Raw genomic sequence first — 17013 nt, 5'->3', positions numbered from 1 at the left:
GTGGAAGGGGTTCTTGACGGCTCACAGCTCTAGCAATTAGGCAGATGCTAATCCAAACCTTCAGTGTTTTCTTGGACACATTTTAACACCTTTTACAGCATGCTGTTCTTTTGCTCATGTGTTTTCTGGTGGCAGTGCCTCTCATAATTAGTCTCTTCTGAATAGGACCCTAAAAGTGCATAAAAATTACCTTGGTCATGCTCATAATCTACTATAGGTGATCCACTAATTTTTGACCTTCCATTTCATCTTGTTATAGCTAATAAATTTTTGATGGTCACTATAAAATTGTTTTGGAGACTACAAAAGCATTTCAAGTAACAATAATGTTTTCACAGCAGCTGTTACTGACTTTTTTGAGTATGAAAAAGGAGCCACTCTTTCTATGTTACATTCTTTGCTTGTAGGTATTTTGCCAGGCACTTACAACAAAATACCACTTTCCACCTCCAAATCTCATGTGAAACAGAGTGAGATGAAATCTCTCAGATTACATGGGCATCTAAGATACAGCATGTCACACTTCTGGGGAGGCTTGTTCAAAAAAGACTTGAAATCAAATGAGATCAAATGGGGTTGTGCTTTCTTCACATTTTTGTATTTCCATTAACCAAATGTTAATAACCACATGATCCAGCAGTCTCATCCCATGGTAGCAAATCAACATACCTGAATACAAATATTTTGTACATGAGTAAAATTTCACAGCAAGTGTTTTTCAAGACAATTGGGCGACTATCTTTCTTCATCAGAATTTCTGAGCAGTAACTGTGCTGTTTACGATTAAGGTGTTTTGGCTACCTACAATAATTATTTTTACACTAGAAATTCTGGTCCTTGACCTTAACAAAAGGAAAACTGTAGCCAGTGTCCCACATCTGTTCAGCCTTCTCAAGGCAATTGTGCTTCTGCCCAGCTACACTGTGCTGTTATCAAACATCACCTGAAATGACAGCTGAAAAGCTGCTCCTGGAGAATTTGTATCCACACTTAGGGCTGCACACATCCATTTAGCAGGTAAATGGGCATTTCCATGGATGCCTTAATACCCTATTATTCTGCAAAACTAGATACAACAGCACTTTTATGGGTGAAGCTTGGAGCGGCTGCTTAATTATTTTGCTAGATGCTTACATAAAGTCTTCTAAACTTCAAGAAATATATATAATGTTCAATCATGTGACAGTAATAATGGTGCAGTGCTGACAGAAAAGGCTATTGGTATCCATCTGGGAATGTAATTTTCAGCTTATTTACTGGCACATAGCAAACTATCTTCTCTTCTCTCCTTTTCATTTTCTCTCTCCTGTTTTTGTTTCTTTTTTATGGGCATTAATTTGCTCTCTGGTGCTTGAACCCTTTTTCTGTGCCCACCCTTCTACTGTTTTTGCTGTGAATATGTTCTTAATTAGTGCTCTTAAATGTGCATTTATAAGTATGCCCTAGTAGGTGAGGAGGACTGAGGAAAAAACCAGCACTAAAAGGGCATAATTCTATTCAAAGGAAACAAAAGAAAAAGTGAAACTTCAAATCTTCTCACTTTCCATTAGGTTTTACCATTGATTTCTGCATTAGCTCATTCATAGTGATCCTGAGTTTAAAGTTAAATTATGTTGTCCATTATAAGTAGGGAGCTTTAGATCTCAGTTCAGCAAAACAAGCCTACTTAAATGTTTAAAGCTAAGCATGAGTTAAATTCTGCATTCAGCTAGGATTTTATAGGCTTATAGAATTTACACCTTAGTTTCAGTCCTGTCATGGCTTTCCCTGGCCTGAATCAAAGAGTGTCTTGTCTTGCAAAAAACTAGAAGGAATCAGCAAACAAAACTAAATGCAGCAGTATTTTCCTTTTGGAGCTGGTTTTGGAGTCTTTATACAATTGTGGCTCTATCAGATGAATGAGATAACTCGGTTTGAGTTGGAGAAAAAACGGCATCTGCAATGAAATGGAACAGAAGTAGCAATGGCCTATTGCGAAATGCAAAGAATAGACCCCAGATGGCTGTAGGGGGTGTGTGGTACCTATTTGCTTCCTAAAGTCCAAAGAGCATGGTCTGAACATAACTGGTTACCTGTAAAAAAAGATGAAATCCGATCCCACAGTGTTCTTTGAAAAAGGACACAAAGCCAAAGCAAGAACTAACTATGGCTAAAATCTGGAGGTCACAAACTCAAATGCAAATACTCTTTTGAGACTCCAAGTTATTTATTTTTTTTACTCACTTGGAGAATGATAAAGTAACTCCCTCATTGCTTCATGTCTCTGATTACTTTTGCCAAGGTGCATTTCACTGAAGCTATTGATCTTACTTGCCAAATTAACATGTTATGCAGGGGTTAACGCAATTTTGTTATAATGATTCCTGTTGCTTGTAAATCCATAAACATGGCTGTACTCTAAAGGAAAGCACAGAGTGTTTTTCAGGGATTAGATAAGGTTGCTTCAGTAGAAACTGTGACTATTTGCCAGAAGAAAGGACCCTACCCATATGAAAATGCCCCTTGAACTACGTGTTGTGATGTTTGTGTTCTAGTTGAAATAATGGAAGATTAGAAAAATGCCATCTGTGAGACCTTCTGAGTAAAATTAGAAACAAGAATCACTCTGAAGCATGTGAATAACTTGGAGAGAAAAAAAAAATCTGCATTTCTGGAAGTGTGGTTATTGAGTTCAGTCTTATCCAGAAGCTCATAAAACCAGTGTATTTTCCCCTACAAAAAGGCTGTAAGACAGACCAGAGACTGCACGGACATCAGGGAATTTAGCCCTCAGCTGAAACAGTTGTCCTAAGCTCTCCAGTCAATACAACAGGAAAGTCCCAGAGAAAATCCTGTTGAAATTCACATATCCATTTCTAAATTTCACAGGACATGAAAAGAGTGCAAAAGAGTGCAGTGCTACCAAGGCATTCTAAACTTGTGAAATAAGGGAAAATAAATGCAGCTTAAAGTAATAGCAAAAAAGCACAGCATGTACCAAATTCTGATCTGCATTATGGGAATTTGCTCTGACACAACAAAAAACCAGAAAGATAGAAGCAAAAGAGAAAGTGTCTGTGGTTTACTGGCTGTTCTGCCTAAATATAAAGTTCAGTTAATTTTTAATTTGGTATTTGGAACAGAAATATTCTGAACATTTCACTAAGTAAACTCTACAGGAATCCAGGTGGTAGCTGGATTTCAATATGGATGTGATGAAAGATATAAATTTAGATGTCCAGAGTAGGCTGGAATGGGATGTCTCTCATAAAGAAACATATTGAGTGTGGGTGTTGACAGAAACACTAATACAATTGATGCTGCTAACTTACCTTCCAACAAAAGCAGAAAAATCACAAGGAACAAGCCTGCTGCTTTGACTCAGTCAAAAGAATGAATCTTATTATTACCCGGATAATAAGGCTAAGAGGAAATAAATAACATGTGTCTTATTTTAGCTGTCTGGGTCTAAAACTGTTTTTTAAACAATATAACCTTCTACATCGGATGTTTGAGAAAGAAATCCTTGGTTATTTAGTCTCTGGCACAGAAACAAGGCACAGTGTAGAAAGTTTCTTCTGTTGTTGAGATGCAAGTGTCAAGTTTCATTCACTTTAGAATCCCAGATGAGTCTTGGCTTTAAAATCGTAAGCAAGGCATAATAACAGTTGTGCTGAACTGGAAAGTATTATCATGTAGTACTTTTCATAACAATTAGTCTATACTAAGTTCTCACCTAACAGGTTCCATAATTTATAGATCTGCAGCATTTAAGGTTATTGACATTGCCAGAAAGAAGGCTTTGACTGGCCAATATGGACTATTTAAACTCAAAACCTTGGTCTTTTTAACTCTGGAACTTTGTAGAGCAGCACTGTCCTTGTTCATTAAGAGATAGGGCAATACAATACAATTCTCTGGTGATTTTCTTTTCAGTCAAAGAAACGATTCACAACCACTAAAATTAGATCAGGGCCTCGACTTTAAAAGTTGAATGCAGTCAGAAGTGAGAAATAATATATCAAGTTCTATAGTTCATGGACTCTTTATGAGAGCAAATCTAAAGACAAAAGGGCACAAAGGAAGATCTACTGCGAACCCACAGACTTTAACTTTTCAGAAGGATTTAGAGCTCATCTTTCTAGTCATGTACATGCTGACAGTGCTGTGTGGATGTAATGGAAGGCAGATCTGATTTCAGGTGACAAAAATTGCAGTGTTTAGAGAAGGTCACATATTTTTATCTCCCCTCTCGTAATTTTATTTTGGTGTTCTTGACCAGGAAAACAAAATACATCTTGTTGCAAATACCCAAATGCTTGTAAGTCCTGAAGAGTACTGAACCAGCTCCACCTCCCCTGAAATCTTTGACTCCCTATAAATAGCAGGCATCAAATTTTAAGGAAGTCTGATCTTTCCTAACATTTTAAAGGCATATTTAAGGTTTAACTGCAGGAACACAGAGAAATCACAGTGTGGGTTTACCTTGCATTAGGTACTGCCTGTGTGAACGGTCTTGCTCAGGGGTACATTTGAGGTTGTATAGATCATTTTGGAGAACCTTATTGCCTGTGAGATTAAAAGTCTTATATGAAAGCAGAATCATAAAGTATTTATAAAATTTCAGTTAAAAGTAGAACTTAAACCAACAGATTTCCAAAAGCTGTAATTTCTTAATAATGGGAATTCATGAGAAAAAGGTCAAGAACAGTTTCTGTTTATCCATGTAAGTTCCTTGGGAAGGCCACAGAAACACAGAACGGTTTGGGTTGGAAGGCATGATCAAAGGCCACCTAGTGCAGCTCCCCTGCACTGAACAGGGACATCTTCAGCTAGATCAGGGTGCTCAGAACTCTGTCCAACCTTGAATGTCTCCAGGGCTGGGATATCTGCCATCTGCTAGGCAGCCTCTCAGGCAGGCAGGACAAGAAGAGAACACATCTACTTGTTTTAACAATTAGTAGATCCAAAACTGACCTAAATAGAATTTGTAGCTATTTTATTGGGAACTCTTGCCTGAGCTTTGGCTGACAAATGGCTCATTTACACATTCCTGTTGGGAAAAACACGTTGGACTTGTTGATTTTCTGCAGACATTTCTTTTCAGGAACACCTCACATGTACTTTATGACCCTTAATGATTATCTGTGAGAAGTGCATGGACATGGGACAAGTTTGAACAAAGCACAATATTTGTTGTCTTTGGCTTGAAAGTTTGGCTTGTTATTTGCTGGATAAATCTGTGAGGTCATGCAATGCTCAAAATAAACTCTCCCAACAGCATTAAATATAATTGTTATGTGGCTGATATAATATCCTAATCAACATCTTATCTTGGGTTTATGGAAGTGTTGTTATAAACAGGCAGCTTTAACCTTCATTGATTTCAAGGACTCTGTCATTACCCATTTTTCAGGGTGAGGTCTCTAATTACTGAGCATTCTGGTGCTTAATTTCATGTGATAAGCCTGAAACTCATAGATAAAGGGTCTTGCATCATTCTGAGCACAAAATCACTTGTAGAGAAAACACTTTTGAAAGAAATATCTGCAAATAATACCTAGAAACATAGATTTCGCATAGCAAAATATGATTTAAGCAAGGCTTGCCTTCTATTAGGCCACCAAGAAGTTTCTTCTGTCTGACTTTTTTGGCACTGTGCTAAAAAAGCTCCACCAAAGGAGGTGATTTTTTCATCCTTTTAGCCAAACATCTAAACACAAGGCACGCTGCACTAACAGGAGGTTCATTATTCATTGAGGTGTTTCCTTTGTGCCCTTGGCTATTTGCTTTGAAGAAAGCACGTGGGTTGTAATTTCAAAATGCCATTTCTTTGCAAGAGTACTGTACCTTTGTACTAATGTTAAGCTTTTCTCCTAGTCACACAACGAATACTTCAGGTTTTGCAACTGACATCAAACTTATTTAATACCTCTTTTTTTTTTTTTTTTTTTTTCAATATTTTGCTGTGGTGTTTTAAGTATATGCTAAGTGGCTTTCCCACCCTGGAAAGATTAGGCAGGGGCAGACATCCCTACAAGTGGGCTCTCAGTGGGGAGATGGGCAAGAAATAAGCCTTCATCTTACTGAAGACACACGCAAACTCTTATTTTTTCCATAACCAAGAAGTTCTTCCAAACATTTATTTATTCCAAGTTCCATTTTGGAGCACATGCACAGCCAGAAAAGCACTCTTGTCCAAATGGGGTTTATGCAACCCCAGTCTGGGTAATTCCCCTCCATCAGTGCCATTACACAGGCAGCCAAGTGTCATGTACTTAGCTCAGGCACTACTTGTTACTCCCAAGTACAGATTTCCAGCAGTGAAAAATAAAGCCAAATGAAACAATCAAGGCTTTTTTGTGGCACTTATAAAATTCTCCTTTTTTTTTCATTACCCTCTGCCTGTGAGCAGCTATGTTGGAAACAGCTGGTCAGCCTCAGCCCTAAGAGCCTTGGGGGCTGTTTATGCCGTTGCTTTTCATTTTTACCACTCAGCAATAGGACTCAATTGCAAACTTGGGGATGCCAAATTAGAAGTAAGTTTCTGTTTTGACCTTTCTCCAAATGTCAGCCCTTAAAAAGTTGCACTTATACCTGATCCACTCCTCAGGTACCTTGTAATCAAGAGTGTGTCACTGATCTCTGTCCTACCCCAGCACATACTGTGTGACATTTCAGAATGCAGAATCTGTAGTGCTATGGAGTAATGGGGGACAAAAGGACACAGGAACACGTCAGAAAATATGAAACAAATAGTTTTGACCTATGAATTATTCACTCAGTTGTGCATGAAGTTAACATAAAAATTATGCAGTCTTACAGGAAAATGCTCTGACACTGCATCAGGCTGAGTAATCTCTTTGCCTAGGAGAAATATCTCCTTAAATGGATTTTGGTTTTGGAAGTGAGGCTTTGTCTATGTATTCACCTGATGTCTTTCCTAAGTCTATCTTTATGAAGATGGTTTCATGGTATATTGCAATGGAATTGTGTAGGTACCTCGGAACTAGTGGAAACCCAGCCTCTTTTAATATCCATAAAAGAATCTCTGATTCCAGAAACAGCAGTCTTGTGTATAGGAACCCCTGGATGATATACCAACATTTAACCTGCTGATAAAAAATGTATCAGCTGGAAAAAGTCCATAGATATGACAGATATAGATATCATTGTACTGTCTAGATGAATCAAAACCACTTTGAATTCCTTTAGTAAGGACAATAATACACCCTTTCTGACAAGAAAAATCCTGTGATACCAGTGGTTTTTATCCTTCCCTTCTTGTTCTTGCATGCTAGAGAAAACAGAAACTGAAGCCACTATTCTTAAATGCCACAAAGAGTTGTGGTTCTGTTCCTTCCCAGCTATCAAGTGTTTCCTGGATTTTCTGTTTCTTTTCTATTAATGGAGTAGGGCACAGACTTTATGATCAAGATCAGATGTTTTGCTTCAAAGAGAGGGGTGGCTGTTATTTCCTGAAAGCTAGCAGAGTTACAAGCTGTAGCTTGAGGGGCCCAAAGAGTGACAGATTCTTTCTTCCGTGTGTGTCCCATGACATTCCAGGCATCTATCCAGGGTCCGGCCATTCCTTACAGAAAAAAGCCTACTGTGGAACTGGAAGTGTTGAGTCCCAAAAGCTCAAAAATAACTTGTCTAGGAAATTACGTAATGCTAAGTGTGTTGGTAAGAGTCTCCCACTGATGTTCAACCTGTGCCCACAAAGAACAGGAATGCTAGCAATGGATCAGTGTGTGAGCTGTTCCTTTAGTGCAGATGTTGGTGGCTGAATGGGTTTTTTTGTTGCTGAAAGTCACACAGGTGATTCCTGCTGAGCCTGGAGCAGGTGTGTGTGCATGCAGCAGCTGCTCACTTTCCTGGACTTACACACATTTTTTTCCACATGCAACTGAAATGTGTCTTTGCAGAGGTGCAGTTGATGTTACAGAAATGCAGGACCCTTTCCTCCGTCAGTATGGGAGAGTGGGAGGGGTGTGCCTCAGCAGAATCTCGAGCATGACTTGGATTTGCTATTAATCATTCATCTTTGCATAGAATCTTAAAAAGGCCTTAGGCTCCAGCGTGCCTTGTGTTTGGGTAGCGGGCCCTGGCATTAGCATTCAGAGCCCATGCAGGTTGTCTCAGGTTTCTAGACAGTGCAAGGTTACAGCAAAGCTGTGCCCGTGCTGTGTCTCACAGCGATGTGAGCAGGAGCCAAGCGCTGCATTTGGCTGACTGCTGGAGGAATTCAGCACAGCCAACACACAAGAGAAGCCCCCTGAAATCAGGCTGGCCAGCGCACGCCCACTGGGAGCTGTCAGAAGTACAGGAGATGGTGAGTTTTGTTGTGTTGAAGCTACTCCGCAATGGAAGTGCCCCCTTCGTTGGTGAGCCTGGAGGTCATCTCCAGAGGGCTGTGAGATGGTTTCACCCAGTTCTTTGTAAAGCACCTCAGCCAAAAGAAGAGGACACATCACAGAACTCTCCCTCTCCTACTCATCTCTTTGCAGTATCTCAGTAACTAAATCACTCAGGCACAGAAAACGTTGAATTATTTTCATTCTCTGCTTGAGGCTTTTAAAACCTTCCTTGTTCCCCACACTCTGAACTCAAGGGGCTACGGTCAATGTGGGAAAAATGACCAAATACCTCGTCCCAACTAGTTTTACTTCAAAATTATGATGCAAATAACTGGGACAGAGGGACTCTATGGGCAATGTAGTGTTTAGTGGTTCTGGCAGAATTATCAATGGACTGCAGAGCATTTGGATGAGAGCTCTTTTTATTGACTCTGTGCTGTAATAGGGAGCCATAGATTCAGTAGTACATCCATCCTTTTAAATTAAAAGACACATTACTTCTGAAAATGTGTTATTCTGCTTCCATACATATAGGAAGCAAGTCCTGGATCTGCATTACAAGTCTGACTGAAGTAATTCCTGTGTATAATATTTTTAAGATACACATCCCAGCGTGCACAAAACAGATATCAAAGTACTAGGGGATATTTTAAGAGGAGAGGCACGTAATTAACGTATTGCTAGTAAACACTTTGTCTCCTAATGTCATTTGTTCCATGCTCATATTCAAGCCATGCCTTTCATTTCCCATTGTGATTAAAGCTAGGTGGGTGTTTAGCTACAAAAAGGCACAGTGCTAATGCTCAGCACTGTTTATCAAAACATGCATATGCATTTCATTCCTGCAACGTGCGAGCCAGAGAGTGATCAGAGCTTAAATCCTGAACGCAGGCTCTGGTTTTGATTAGTGGCACTTACACGCTGAGGCAAAGACATTTTGTATTACATGATCTACATTTCAACTCCATTTGGCATAAAGGTAAAATCATTTTTCCATGCATAAAAACTGTAAATCAGATAAGAATTGATTGTATTTGTTGGTTTAATGAAGTAAGATAGTGGATTTCTGACTAATGCATTGGAAAGTATTTATATAATAGAGAGTTCTGCCATCATAAATCACTTTGTGGCGAATGCAACAATTTTTTATTGGAGGTCACCAGAGTTAGCAGCAAAATCAATTCAAATCACAGAGCTGCTGTATACATCAGGAGACTGCAAAAGAATTAATACACTTATGTATTTGCTCACCAGGCATGCCTACATTAACTATTAACAGTTTGCATGAGGATGAAGATGCCTTGCATTACAACCAGTTCATGTGCTTTCATCCCATGCAGCCCAGGGACCTGCTCAATAGAGACTGGAGGACTCTACATTTAGAAAATAAGACTACATCCTTTTGGCCAAAGAACATATTGATGGTGTTTTTCCACTGTGCCGACCAGGAGCCAGTTTTGAAAATGTGATGAATTGCTCTCACAGTTAAATTACTTCTTTTGGCAAGGAAAGTTCAGCTCTGAACTTTTAAGCATTTTTTTCCTGTTGTCTAAGTTAATACAGAGCAAAATTGCTGCAGTGGGTGTTGTCAAAGCCATTTCTGCTTCCTCTATAGCTCAAGTTCAGGGTCTGCTATCTCATAATTCTGGTTAATGAGCAAATTCTAAAATATAGGAATATTTTCCTTCTCTAGTGGAACCAGAACCTGGCACAAGCATAAGCTGCATGGAGGCGTAGAATGATTGCTCTTAAACTTCCCCTTCTCAGTAAAAACAGGATCAGTTCTCTGAAACTGAAAAGTCAAACATAGTTGTGAGGCAAAACCTAAAAAAGCCTGTTTCTCCTGATACCCTTTTTTCCATCTGGGAAAAATAAACAGACATTTGCTACTCTGCCCATCCATGAAAAAGGATCATCATGTGTGTTTAGCACAGACTTACACCTAGGTATAGTTGTGCTGCTGAAGATAAGTCCATGGCTGCCAGTACATCCATTGTCAGACCTTAATTGCTAGTGCATATATCAGCAATACTGCAGACCTGCTAAACCATATCCTCGTTTAGCAGAAAGGTCTCTGAGCAGGGATTGTTCTGAAGTGCCCTGATCAAAGGAGAAGCTGTAAATTCAATGACAGGAATAATTGTAATGTCAAACAGATTCACAGTAAGTCAGTTCCTGGCCATACAACTGCAGGACATATTTAACAAGTCGGTGATCTAAATTTAAAAGCGCAAACTCCAGTCACACGGCCTAAATTGAAGTCTTTTCCTGGGTGGTGCAATTACATAAATGTAATTAAACAACAGAGTAGTTATTAGGGGAATTAAATAAGGCAGGAATTCAGTCCACTTTTTTCTTTCCCTTACGAGTTAAGCTTCGAGTCATGCACAAGGGGCGTTGGGAACCAAATCTGCTCTTTATTTACACCTGTGTAGCTCCATTTGGCCTTAAGCCTGAAATGCCATGAACAGAACAGAACCACTTTTCCCTGGGCTGTGGCCCCTTGAGCACAGTAACACAATAAAACGGGAAGAAGCTACATAAAATTAGATGAAGAAAACCTTAAACCAATTCCTGAGACCTATGGACTTGCATGAATTAAACAAAATCACTTTGAGGCATGCTAGATCCTTCCTTGCACTTCACATCACAGGGGATACATGCTGCCATCTACTCATTCCGTAAATAATCTGAGTCAAAGTGGATCAGGCTAATCTATACCCTGAATTTCCAAATTCGTTAGGTACGCGGTAAAAATGTAAATGAACTGTTCGTTTCAGAAGCTAAAACTTCATTATATCATTATATGTTATGAATTATAAATGCATATACTTTATACACTTTTAAATATAGGCATTAAGTATAGAGCTATATATTATAAATTATAGAGAGGCACACAAATAAGGTTTCAACACTAATGGGTGATTAAAGTGAAACAAATCCACATTTAACAACTACAATGGCTGAACGTTTCCTTCCAATTATTGTTAACCCCTAAACTCCTGCTTTGCTTGCAAGCTGTGATGCTCTGAAGGCTGGGAGAAAGCTGTGCTTAGAAATAGGCTGTTAAAAATTCTGTAACGCAGGGAAAAGGCAGAAGCCAACTGGGAGCTGACTAATGGAGTGTTTCCTTGCACGTCTGAACACCCAGGGCAGCGCAGGCTGAAATCCGACGGTGTTACATTGTACCAACAAAAAGCTGATTCTTAATGCTACAATTAACTTGACTTCTGTGAAACATTCATAACCTGCAATCTCCTGTACTGTGTTTTGCTGGAAAGGCTGTGTCTGATGTCTTCTGCTGTAACACATTAAGCTTAATGTGACTGAACTGGATTCTGCAAAGTGAGTAGGCAGTATTTCCTGCGCTAAATTTACCTCTGGCAGAGAGGTTACTCAGACTCAACCAATATAACTCATCATATGATGCATTATTCACAGTAATGGATTTATTCTTAATCCCATCAGCTTTATCACCAAAGAAATGGGATGGGCCTTTTGAGGGAAGCTAATCTTCAAGATGTTCACAAAAACTATGCTGGTAATTGCCATGAAAAGCATCGATTGAAGGTTTGGTAAAGCCTTCCTTCCAAACTGGGCCTAATTTTTCTAATCTTCACATAACACGTTTCTCTCAGGTTTATTTTGGCCTATTTAATCCTGTTTAGCCTTTCCACTATTGATTTCCAAGATGGAACTTTTGGAAAACTGGTAATAATTTTCCTCTTCGTCAATGTGCAAAGTGCTGCAAGATACTGAGTACAAAACATACCAAATTTAGCACTGGTGCAAAACCCTTCTAAATTCCCCAAAGTTTCTCTGCTAAAGCTATGAGCCCTTTTGCTGCATAGAGACTTTTTGGATTTTGGAGTGGGTTATCAATTATTTTGCAATTAGTTGCCACTTACCAGACTTTAATTACTCATATTTCCAGGTTATACAGGTGAGGTTACAGGGCGTAAGATTGAGAATATTGTTATTACTAATAACCACATGGTACAATAGTCTAGGAAATACGATTTTAAATATATAGCTGGGATTTAATATTAACAGTTTGGTGATACTGCCTGGGATCTACAATTAAGATCTCAAAAGACCTAGTGGCAGACTGCCCTCCAAACCAGGTAAGTCACAGAGACAGCACTCTTGGAAAAAAAAAAAAACCTGAACGAGCAGCTGGCCAGGGCTGTGCAGCTCCACACCAGGTACGGGCTGTGCAGGTACAGTTCGGCTACGGCCGAAAGCGAGGGGTCAGGGACGCAGCTTCCCCGCCTCCATCGCCGGTCACCGCTGTTGCTTCTGGTCTTTAATCGCTCTCCTTCCCACAACCTCTCTCACTGATTTGCCTACCTGTGCGCTTGAGGGGAGGAGAGCCGGGACCGCCGGGCCGGGAGCGCCTGAGGAGGAGCGGCGGTTCCCGCGCGCGGGCCCCTGAGGGCGGGCAATGGCGGGTCCCGCGCGAGGGGGCCTGAGGGCTGTGGCGAGGGGCGAGCGGGGAGAGCTCTGTTCGTACTATTTACTTGTAAGAGCCTCCAAGGTAAGAGATGGACACAAGGCAGCTTGGGGCAGACAAATATTACAACACCCCAATTCGCTTCGCCAGATCTCAGCGAACGCCGGCCTTTCGATCAGGAGGCATGAGCGAGGCTGAGGGCGGGGCGAGGTGCGAAGGCGGCGGGACCGAGCGCTGAGGCGGAGCCCCTCGGTGCCGGCAGCGTCGAGGGACGGGGGTCTCCCGGACCGGGGAGGGGGAACTGATCAGAGGAGAGACAAGGATGGTTGGAATTTTTTGCAGTGCTGAAGGTACGTGTGTGTGATTAGCGTGGTAGGTGAGTTTTGTCAGTGTTCAGGGAAGGAGGGCGGCCGTGGAGCGGCCATGGTGGCTCCGTGCTGAGGGCGCTGGAGCCTCTCCGGCGGGCTCTGGTGGGTACAGCCTTGCGGTACCACAGTGCGGGGGCTCTCAGGGCTGCCAGGGCGGCGGGGACAGGACCTCAGGGTCTCTTGGGGCTGTCTGTGCTGATGTGGTGCTGTCTTCTTCCCTGGGGGCTAAAGTGTTTTTTTTTGGTTTCGTGCTGAAACTTTGGTCCCCCCTTTCCCACTTGAACATATCTTAACAGCAGAATAACTATGTCAGAAATGTTGCTATGTGTGTATGAGATGTAAAATCTATTGAGGGGATGCCATTAATTCGCATGTTTGAACAGCCTGATTGGTTCTCCTTCCACTGCCCAGTTAACACTGGCTTCTGGTGTGTCTTCCAGCCATGGGGTAGCCTGACATCTCTCCTCCAAAATATCTGTGCTCCCTGAAGTATATGTGTTATGTGTCACTGTATGTGTTAAGTATATTTGAAAACAGTGACAGAAAGCATTAGCTATGTTTTGATTTATTTGAAGTCTGCAGTACTATGTAAATTCTGGTATATATGTCCAAGTTTGCCATCTTCAGCTTCAACACTGAAATTCTTGGGCTGCTGTGAAGGCAAGATATGAAATGCCTTTGAGTGCCAACCAGGTGTTTCAGGTGAACCTAAAATAAAAGCACACCAACGTATTCGCTCAGGCTGCCCTTTCCCGCTGGCAGGGCACAGGGCTAATTAAGAATTCCCTTATCCTGGTTTCTTTATTACTGTTGTCTCGGTTCTTATCAGGTAAACTTACACAGTTGTATTGACATCTTTTCTTAGAGAGCCTTTAGTTCCGAAGCTAAAAACCAAAATGTTCTTGAGAGTGGCTTACTATGTAGAATAAATATTGACATTTTAGCTGTATCGCTTTTAAGCTCTTACCTCTCTTTTAGATAATTCTGAAGCAGCATTTTGGGCTTAGTTACTTTTTCAGCTGACTTCAACGTTACTCTGTATAAAACCCATGTTTGTTTTTTCGGCATAAACCTACCAAATTGCATCTATCTTAACTGAGTTATATTTTTGCCTAGTCCTTACTCGTAGGTACAGAACGATCTCTAATTGAGGCAAATACTTGTAAGTTCTTTGGGAAGTTCTGTGCCTTCTGTAAAGTGGCAAACATCTGCTTAGAAATACCTTAATTTTGGTGTTGCCTCAAGTAAAGGGACAAGGATTAGGTCCGATGCTTTAACTGCAAAAAATGAGGAGAAAAGGAAATGAAAGGTGTAAGTATAGACGAAACTTTGGTGTTGGTAGCAGGAAGACATAGTATTTTGTGTGATGGCTGTGAAACTGTATTTCTTTCTGAAACAAGTTGTTGATACAGCAGTTAAAGTACAAGGTAACTGCAGGGGGCTGAGTGGCTGGAGTGTGGGGGAAAGGAATGAATGCAAAAATTTACAGCAAGCTTTGAAAGCTTTTAAAGCTTTTCGTACAAGAAATTATTTTCTATGTCGACCAGCCTCTATCTTGGGGCCTTGAAATGTTTGGGCCCTGGGTTTTGTAATGCCATTTCACGTCACATAAAGGGTTACTACTGGCTTTGTAAATACATGTCGGGGACTTTTCAAGTCAGACTTGTAAATCAGTTCAAAAGATGTTGGGGAGGACCCTTTAAGATTTTGGCTGCTCGGGCTCACAGCCTCCCACATGTGAGGGTCTCTCTGAAAGCAGCTTGGCTTCCCCTTGGTCAGATCGTGTTGCAGACCCCACTTTGTGCTCAGTCTCAGATCTGCGCACGGTGGGGACAAGGCCTCGCGTTTGACATAGCAAAATGAATCTTTATCTAGAGAAAGCACATTTCTCCCTTTTGGATACAGTTTTGAGAATCAGAGTACAAAGTATTGACTGAACCCAACCAATCATGGGTGGTGATAAAATGCTCCAAATCCCTGCCTGGGAAAGCTGCTAGAAGAAACTTCTGTCTGCTTCTGACCCTTTCCTTTCTCTCTCATGGTGAAAGGAGATGCTCCAAGCAGACTGCAGCAGAAATATTCCACTGATGGGAACTGACACATTCCCTAAACAATACCCATGGCAGGGAAAGGCATGTCACATAATTTTGAGTATTTCCCATCTTAAACAAGGCTGAAGCTAAGGACTTTTCTTATTTGCCAAAATGACAATGGTTTCTATTGTGCAGGAACACCCACTTCAGAAACTCCTGCACTGGTGTTTGTCAGTGGCTGAATGTGAAAAACTAAATGCATGCAATGCCACACAGAATGTCTGTCATGAGAGCTCTTTCCTGTGACAAGGAGTCTAAAAGCTACAGTAGCTGAAAATTTAATGTCCATTATAGTGTGGAAGACTCACTTTAAATTAAACTAGGTGTAGCACTTAATGGAAAGTTTAAAGGGGGGGGAGAGTTTTCTTCATGACTTTTCTGCCAATGTGTGTGGACTACTTTGCAGTTCTATCAGTGTTCCCAGTTTTTTGCTCTGAGAAGCTGTGGCCGCCCCCATCCCTGGAAATGTTTGAGGCCAAGCTGGATGGAGCTTGAAGCAGTCTGGTCTAGTGGAAGGTGTCCCTGCCCATGGCAGAGGGGTAGACTAGATGGCCTTTAAGGTCCCTTCCAACCCAAACCATTCTGTGATTTCTCTTTGTATGCCACAAAAGAGAAATCTGGCACATTTTTTGGTTGAATATGAAATGTTGGTTGTTCTTTTCCCTTGTGTCAATGTTGTAATGAAATTCTTCAGGTACTCTTAATTCAGTTGCTCTGAGAAAACATAATGAAAATCAGAAATCTTTCTCTTAATTAATGCATGTGTGGACTGCAGAAAAGCCTTCTTTCACAAACCCAGTGTCTGCTTCAGACAGTAGATGTGGAAGAAACAAAAAGCCAGTGCAGTGAGGGAACTTCTACACAGGCTGAACAGAAGTCCAGGAAGAAAACAGTGTTGCTGGCTGTTCGATTTCTAACTTGGATTTCAACTTCTTTACTTTCAGGGGCCCTGAAGTTCCTCTATCTTGCAAAAATGGGCAGAGAGACACTAAGGCTGTATGGAGTCACCATGTTCTTAATTATCAGGTGTGGCTGTTCGTGTACTTGGACACAGTGTGGGAGGGTGAAATGAGTGGAGGTGTGAGGGCAGGGAAAGGGAGAGAGAAGAAAGAAATGAGAGCAAAGAGAAACAGAGGTGTGGGCACCCATTGCTCTGCAGCATTACACAGGCTGCAGCCACAGCTGAATTTTTCGTGGACTCCTCAAGTCACACGGATGTTCATCTGGAACACTGATGCATATCTAGGTGGGAGCTATCAGTCTGTATGTTACCAGTGCAATGTAAATGCAGCTCTGCTTGATTCTGCTGATCATGTGGAAGTTTTTTCTGTAAGACCCTCCCTTATTTCCTGGAAGAATCAATTGCAAATAATGTTGATTAACCTCAAGATGTTGTATGTTGAGTGCACGTGAATTTTTTTAAAAAGCTTAGTGCTTTGGGAAATCAGTGACGGTAGACTTAAAACTTCTGATCAAACAAACGAAAAAATCACTTGGCTTTGCTGTATATAGGTGAATGCTTATAGACATAAAAACTAGTTGAATGCGTAGCCGCATGACCTTTAGCATACGCCATCAACCTTCAGTGCCTTGAGCTTGTGTATGGAAATCTGTTGATAGCTGAATAAAAATAGCTGTATTTCAGTATGGATGAAACAAAGTCTTCCAGGGTGGGGAGAAAGGCAGAGAAGGTGAAGAGAAAAATATAATGTTTCTTGAAAATGACAGGCTGTTCTAGCAGGAACTTCCAGCTGAAATAC

This window comes from Corvus hawaiiensis, chromosome 5 (genome assembly GCF_020740725.1).
Source record: "Corvus hawaiiensis isolate bCorHaw1 chromosome 5, bCorHaw1.pri.cur, whole genome shotgun sequence".
Taxonomy (NCBI): domain Eukaryota; kingdom Metazoa; phylum Chordata; class Aves; order Passeriformes; family Corvidae; genus Corvus; species Corvus hawaiiensis.
Note: the sequence above shows the minus strand (reverse complement) of the source record.